This window comes from Carettochelys insculpta, chromosome 1 (genome assembly GCF_033958435.1).
Source record: "Carettochelys insculpta isolate YL-2023 chromosome 1, ASM3395843v1, whole genome shotgun sequence".
NCBI classification, from domain to species: domain Eukaryota; kingdom Metazoa; phylum Chordata; order Testudines; family Carettochelyidae; genus Carettochelys; species Carettochelys insculpta.
Window position 1 is genome coordinate 225,622,759 of NC_134137.1, and position 6,020 is coordinate 225,628,778.

General features: G+C 46.8%; 1 protein-coding gene across 2 annotated transcripts in view; it reads left to right on the forward strand.

Moving 5' to 3' along the window:
* Window positions 1–3,698, forward strand: part of LOC142007044 (galactosylgalactosylxylosylprotein 3-beta-glucuronosyltransferase 1-like) — a 45,307-nt gene extending 41,609 nt beyond the window's left edge. For both annotated transcript variants that reach the window (XM_074983563.1, XM_074983564.1), the window contains exon 7: window positions 2,360–3,698. The gene's annotated coding sequence lies outside the window, so the exon portion shown is untranslated. The remainder of the gene's footprint in view (window positions 1–2,359) is intronic.
* The last annotated feature ends 2,322 nt before the right edge of the window (window positions 3,699–6,020 follow it).

The following is a 6,020-nucleotide window of genomic DNA, read 5'->3' on the forward strand; positions in this document are numbered from 1 at the left end:
GAGGTAAAGCACCAGCTCTCACCCTGCATGCTTACTTGAGAGGAGACACCATTATCATTCAGCCTTCTTAAAAGGCTTTTTAAAAATGTGTTGGTTAATCTTCCTAGGTCTATTGATAACTATCAGCATACGAGTGAGGTGTATATTATACGGTTATTATTCAATACCTATTCACAAACACAGTTTGGAGAAAAGAACTCTGTGCTAAACATGCAGTTGCCACTGCCCTGGGAGTTAAGAGCCTAACGGCCAGATCTACATTTTACTGAAAAATCTGAGGTTATGTCTACACCAGGAAAAAAAGTTGATTGAAGATATACAATTTTAGCTACAGCAATTGCATAGCTAGAACCGACGTCTCTACAATCAATTTAGCTGGCTGTCCACACTGAACAAGGTCAGTGGGAGAGTTTCTCCCATCAACCTCCCTTAACATCTCACAAGGAGTACCAAGGTCGACTGTGACCCTGAGACGTCGATTTTCACTTTCCTACCAGACGCGCAAAATAGAACTCTGGAAGATCAACCCTGAGGAGGTCAGTGTTCCGGGCTAGTGTGGACATAGCCTAAGATATGCAATTCCAACTACAACAATTGCGTAGCTGGAATTGATGTTTTCTAATACCAATTTTTCTGGCTGTCCGTTCAGAGGGAGGTCAATGGGAGAAACTCTCCCGTCAACTTCATTTACTGTTCGCAGCAGTGAGGATTACCAGGGCCCGCTGTTGACCCCTGATGGTTTGATTTACTGTGCCCCCGCTAGGTGCGCTAAATCAAACCCCAAAAGATCAACCCTGAAGAAGTCAGTCTTCTGGAAAGGGTAGACTGAGTCTAAGAAAGCTCACAAGCCACTTTTATGAGATTCCCAGAAGTTCTTCAGAAAAAAAAAATAAACAGGAATGCCATCTTTCTGTTCTTAAAAAACAAACAAAACCAGCAAGCAGGCCAGGGGAAAAACATTCTCTTTTACAAAACCCTTTACTCCCCATTCCTGTATCATAAAGGAGCAAAAAAGGCCAAAATCCTCTTTTTTATTTTCCTCACCACAGGCACATATGAGAACTGTCTGAGTATTCTGTGTAATTACCATATTATTAGCATCAATATTTCACATGCTATATAAAATAACCCTCCTTGGCTATGTCTACACGTGCATGCTACATTGAAATAGCTTATTTCTATGTAGCGACATCGAAATAAGCTATTTCGATGCATAACTTCTACACGTCCTCCAGGGCTGGCAACGTCGATGTTCAACTTCGACGTTGGCCAGCACCACATCGAAATAGGCGCTGCGAGGGAATGTCTACACACCAAAGTAGCACACATTGAAATAAGGGTGCCAGGAACAGCTGCAGACAGGGTCACAGGGTGGACTCAACAGGAAGCCGCCCCCTTAAAGGGCCCCTCCCAGACACAGTTGCACTAAACAACACAAGATCCACAGAGCCGACAACTGGTTGCAGACCCTGTGCATGCAGCATGGATCCCCAGCTGCCGCAGCAGCAGCCAGAAGCCCTGGGCTAAGGGCTGCTGCACACGGTGACCATAGAGCCCCACAGGGGCTGGAGAGAGAGCGTCTCTCAACCCCTCAGCTGATGGCCGCCATGACGGACCCCGCTATTTCGATGTTGCGGGACGCGGATCGGCTACATGTGCCCTACTTCGACGTTCAACTTCGAAGTAGGGCGCTATTCCCATCCCCTCGTGGGGTTAGCGGCTTCGATGTCTCGCCGCCTAACATCGATTTCAACTTCGAAATAGTGCCCAACACGTGTAGCCGTGACGGTCGCTATTTCGAAGTTGGCGCCGCTACTTCGAAGTAACGTGCACGTGTAGACGTGGCCCTTAAGCACAGTGTTCTGGTTATAGGGTAGCTTCTTGCCTATATGGACAGGGAAAAAAATATGATTGTGCTGCATTAGAGAGTTGTGATGTAACCCTGGCTAGGCCCTGTCTCTGCTAGAGTTATGACCATGTCAGAGAACTCAGTGACAATACAGTTGCCCTTTGACTTGGGCATGGCACTTTGTAACATAGAGGATACCCAGTCTTGCTTCAGCCATGGCCACAAACCCTTGGGCTTGTCCCAGGCTATAGCCTGGTAAAAGAACACAGCCCCTGTCCCTTCTGCTCCATGAAATGGAACAGTGTTGAACTGAGCCAAGGCACACCCTGCTCAGAATTGGGTCTAGACATAGCCTGAAGGAACCTAAAGGGGTGCTGAGTGCAGTGCATCCCCTGAAATGTTATATTTTAATCAAGTGTGCGGGGGGGGGTGGTTAATGAGATGCAATCTTGAGGCATGTTGTCTGCACCCACGCCTTTCTTACTCCATTTTTTTTTTTTGGTTCTGCAGGGGTGCAGGGGAGTTTACTTCTGAGATGTGTTAACACCAGCCTTCCCCACCACCAGCTCTGCTCAGCACTTTGTTGAAACCTTGGAGGAGTGCCCAGGTTGTGGCCATGTCTACCAAGATTCCCATTTCCTCAAAGTCTGTAAAAACTAGGGTCAGCGGCCATGCAGTGCCTCATGACTATGTGGAGTTTCACCTTTGGTTTTATTCACTGGCCACCAATCCTTAGCTACGGGAGTGCTCCTGGGTCCTGTGTTTTGAATCATTTGTTGGAAGACGACTTTTTCAAATCCGGGCTGTGCCATGCAGTTTGTCTAGCAGACAGAACGTTCAGGGTGAATGCTGGGTCCCCCAAAACACCTGTTGCCAGGACGTCAAACTTGAGCCATCACACACTGTGACAGTTCAGGGGAGGGAGATCTCACAAAAGCACAAGGGAAAATCCACCAGCATAAAATAGGGTTGTTTTCAAAACTGAGAGAAAACAAATCCAGCTTGAGGAGATGTCCCTCTGAAGACACAATGCTTGCAGGGCTGTCTCTGCCTGAGACACTTTTGTACATTACACACACTGGGGTAGAGGTCTAAGTGGGAACACTTGAGTCTGCATTTCAGAGCTCGAGGAGGAACTAAGGCATCTCCTCTGAGGATTTGGGTACCTAGGTGCTGATTTTGGAATCTCAAACTGGGCTGCATGTTTGGAAACTGGGGCCACAGAGTGTCATGTGCCAAGTTCTTTGGATAAACACCCTCTCCAGTGCCATGGAGAGGGAGGACATTACAGCTCCTGTGCCTCATAGGGTGTGTTGCTATGTGTTCTCTCAGACACTAGGAAGCAGGGCAGGTGGACTTTAAAGCCCTGGCCCCAGTAATGGAATCCATGTTGCCCTGGCATGGGGCATTGAGTTGATAAACAGACTTGGATCATATATGTGGAAGTCTTCTCCAGGCTTCTACAGAGCTTAAGAAGTGGAGAGGGATGAAGCATGCTCAGCAGTGAGGAACTGTAAGTTTCCAATCATCCTGAGTAAGCAGATCAGCGGGAGAACACCACCGCCAAGAAACAAACCTTAAGGAGCTGGAAGTGAGGAGACAGTAAATGACAATTGAACGGCAGCGAAATGGACAAGGACCAAAGTTCGAGGAGAATGTTTGGCAGTGTGTGTAGAGAAGGGACTGTGTCCAGTCTAGGGCAAACCTTGTTCCACTGGTAGGGTAGGACACAGGCATCCTAGGAGAGAATTCAAAGAAAGGCAAGGCAATAGGAACTGAGGCTGAGCAAGATTTAAAGCACAAGTGTATGCACAGTGTGTGGCGGGGGTTGTTACTCAGGCTTCTACAGGAAGGTCCTCGAACAATCCTAAAAAAAATCCTTTGATCACACCTTGAAAACAATTTTTCCTCGCACCATTAAAAAAAAAAAAAAAAAAAGCCCTGGGCTTTCAATAACATATTGAAGCTTTTCATGGCTGGCAGAATTGGAGGACTTGTTATGAACAACTGAGCCACACCTCTCCACCCCTGCAAAAAAATTGGTCAGGCAGATGATTTATGTACGTGTTGGCTTATTTAAATTATGGTCCTTTTCTGCCTGTTTCCTGTTTCTTAGCCTGAATCATCTGACATGTTTTTTGAAAGAGATTTATTTCCCTGTCATCCTACACTCTTCTAGATCTCACCAAGAGTGGCAGATCTTCCATTCACTGCTGAAATGTCATGTTTTTTTGTTCCCTGCATTTTTTTTAACTGAGGTTTTCAATCAGCAAAATAATCAGGTGCATAGTAATGAAGGGGGTAAATTATAAAAAAAAGAAAGATGTTTTATGTGAGAAATACAGGCACCATTAAGTGTGCGTCAAGGTCCCCAGCTCTTCCTGCAGTTGTAGGCTTGGCACACTATGTGCAGCTGATTGCCTGAGACAGAACACAAACTCACTATAGAAGTCCAGGAAGCTCCTGAGAAAGGGGCCACTAAATATATCTGAGGAGCAGATAAGGGCCTTGTCTCTCTCTCATAGAGGTCTGCTCACTTTGATAGGAGCCAGTTTAAATGGGAAAGTGGAAGAGAAATGAAACAGCGGTACAAAAGGCATGAAAATAATGTAATGGGCAGCAAACAGAGAAACAGAGAGAGGCCCCAATCTGAGTATGGAGGGTCATTAAAGGGACATCATTTTCACCCTCTCATTTGGAGGTGAAGTGAATAGGCCACAGAGACTGAGCTCCTCTCTTGCTCCTAGAAAGTGGCCTTCCAGGGCTGGGATGTGGCATATTGCTAGGGGAGCACAAGGGAAACCTTGCTTTGCCATTGCCCGTGCTGTAACTCTCCAATATTCAGAGGTGGTGAGGCTCTAGGGTTATCAGTTGTCTGGGCTCTGTGGTCCCTCACTCACCCAAATGGGTGAGCCTTTCATTCTGGGGGACCCAACCCATCATCACATAGGGGGGGCTCCTTTCACAAGCACTAGACTGACACCAGCATTAAAAAGAAAGTGACCACCTTTGTGCCTTGTGAGTTTCTAGTGATAATGAATGAGCGAGAGAAGGGAAATAAAAGAGCTGATTTAAGATCTTTCATTTTTCCATGGTACCAGAGTGTCCATGTGCTAGGAGGGCAGGGTCATTGCCAAGAGGAAAAGGAAGTGACATTGTACGGTGAAAGCCATTAAGTAAGGAGAATTGTAGAATTTGGTTTAAGTCTTGCTTGGGTCTAAGTAAAGCAACAGAGTTGCTTTGAACATTATACCTAGTGAATGTTTCTATCTAGATTCTTACATGGCCCATATCACCATAGTAACTGTGCATCTCCCTGGCACGGGTGGATTGTTGATTCCCACAGAACCCTTCAAGAAAGCAAAGTATTATTTTCCCCATTTTACATGTGAAGAGGCAGAGAGACTGAGGACGGCTCTACACTATAGACAGCTTGCTGGCATAGCCATGTTGGTCAGGAGTACAACAAGGTCTGGTCGTTCACTGACAGAGCTGTGTTGGCCAGAGGGAGATGCAGTTATATCAGCAAAACTGTGCTTCAGCTAATATAGCTTAATTTACTTGGGAAGCTGGAATAAATGATACCAGCAAAAGTACAATTAGGCAAATCATGGGAGGTGCACAGAGGGGGGCACATGACCTCCCCATGTAACTCTGCCCCACCCCCAGGCTGGCCCCTCACACTCTTCCCATTCCCAGAACTGCAGCGGTGAAAGAAGCAGGATCTAGGGCTGCCCTTCCACACAGCTATGTCTGCTGGAGCCTGTACAGCCCTGCCAAAGTAGAAAAGCCCTGTGGTCCCAGGAGCTGGAGTGGTGAAATGAACAGAATGCCAGCAGCAACTCCAGTGTGGCTGATGCAGTACCACCCCCAGCCCTGTCCCCCAGGAGCACTATATAAACCCCAGTGATGCAGCTGTGTGAAAAGGCTGGGAGTGGCACAGCTGTGCTGAGGGAGCTGCCAGTGTGGGGCTATCATTCTGCTCCATTTCCTTGCTTAATGTGCCCCCTCCAGCATCTGTCCACATGAGAAGCTCTTTCCCAGTATAGTATACAAGAGTAGCTATACCAGCAAAGTGTTCCTTGTGTAGACACAGATGGACTTTTCTGCACTTGAAAGATTTGCCATTATAGCTATACCTGTTTAGCTATGCTGGTAAACTCCCCTAGCG